The following is a 2019-nucleotide window of genomic DNA, read 5'->3' on the forward strand; positions in this document are numbered from 1 at the left end:
AAATGCAATGGGGTAATTTTTGTTACGAAATAGAATATTTTTGTGATCTAATGCAAGTGAAATAAAGTCGATTGAAGCTCGTTAGCATGCTCTAAAAAATAGCAAAAATTTACTGTTCTTTGCTAAAAAGGAGGTCCAACAATCTAGATTTGGGAATAAGAAGGCTAATCCAAGCAGCTCAATGATTACTATGAAATTCCAAATCTTTTACAAGGATGAAATAATGCTTTTGATCCTGAAAAATAACTTACGTCAACCATTTAACTCAATCCTACAACAAGAAATCATTAATACTAAATGCAAAAATAGAAAGAAATAAAAACTAGAGATGCATGTGAATAAGCAGTGAAAAGAAGGAAAGAAGATGATAAAAAAGGGCTCTGAGGCTCCTGGGATGGACAAGGCCAAGGAAAATTAGAGACCTATGGAGGAGAACAATATTTAGAAGCTGAACATGACACCAATCTTCATTATTTTCATCAATAGAATTACATCCCTGCAAGAAAATACAATGGAGCTGCAAGAATACAAGCTCTCTCCACAATAACACTAATGAAAATCTCCCCCTAGAGGAAAATTCGACTTGGTACTTATAAAAAATGATTAGGAATCATTCCCCATGAATGGAGGAAGCTTTCCCCACCAAAATCCCTTGATTAGTGGATCTAGTCCCCAATACTAGGAATTTGCATTAAATGGCAGGGAACACATTCCTAGATTTTCTCAATCATTCCCTAGAGAAAAATTCGACTTGGTACTTATGAAAAATGATTAAGAATCATTTCCCATGTATGGAGGAAGCTTTCCCCATCGAAACCCCTTGATTAGTGGATTTTCTCCCTTGATTAGTGCATCTGCTCCCTTGATTAGTGGAACACATTCCTAGATTTTCTCAATCATTGGAGTTCCACAATTTGTGCTATAATTCCATAATATCTTGTTTAATTATTATTTATTATTGATCCTCAAGTAGTAGGGAACAAGTGCCTAAATTATCTCCTCCTCCAACTCTTCATATTATTCCCAATATTCTCATACTATTCCACAAAAAATAAATGATATTAGACACAAATATTCAATTATTCATAAACCTTCCTAATGAATATATTAAAGTTAAAAATAAATTATCTAATGCAAAAAGAGAGGTTTAATGTGTTGAAGAATGGTCATAGGCCTTAATTTATGTTTTAAATTAGAGGCATGGGCCTTAATTTATGTTTAATTTAGAGGCCCATCATACCCCCTGCTGAAAGTGTTGCTCATCCTCTGAGCAACTTAGTGACCTCATTGTGCCTCATCCATGGCCCTGGTGGCCTCTCTCTTGTGCATTAAGAATCTTGGCTGTAAGCTCTGCAAGGACAAGCCAAAAAACATATTTGTGCAAAGAAAAATCTGAAACTGTGGATAATCCGGATCTTGACACTACAAAAAACTTCCACAGAAGCTTAAAATCTAACAGAAAAATCCTTGTTTTTTGAGACCATTGGTTTTCCTTCTTCCCCTTATTCAAGATGGTTCTTGATTGTTTTTTCAGTTTGGCAAGGTCTTCCACACCCTTATCAACATTCTGCTACCTTGTTCCACCATTTATTTGCCTTAGGACTACCTCCTGTAGGATTTCCAGATCACTGTAATTCCTACAGGATCATCTTGTAGAAAACACAGTCCCTTTGTAAACTAAAGTAAAGGAGTGGAGAAAATGACATAAATGGTGGAGGAATGAATGGTAATGAGTGGTAAAATGAAAATGTGAGTGATAGGGGTCTCTTTGTGATCCTCCTTTTCTATTTGACCGTCCATTTTGTTGACCTGCAAATGGAAATTTCATGAAAATGGAGAGGATGCTCTCTTTGTTTTTTTTTTTAAGAATGAAATGGGATGGATGAATGATGAATAGATAGTGAATATGAAGTGGATGGAGCGCTTGGAGTGTTGTGGTGACCTTGGCCTTTGCAAAATTTTCTTCTTTTAACTATTGTCCTCATTCCTTGAAATGATCGCCCTTCATAATTTGACTTT

This window comes from Pinus tabuliformis, chromosome 2_1, assembly GCF_031772625.1.
Source record: "Pinus tabuliformis cultivar Carrire ecotype Pingquan chromosome 2_1, CPIR1, whole genome shotgun sequence".
NCBI lineage: Eukaryota > Viridiplantae > Streptophyta > Pinopsida > Pinales > Pinaceae > Pinus > Pinus tabuliformis.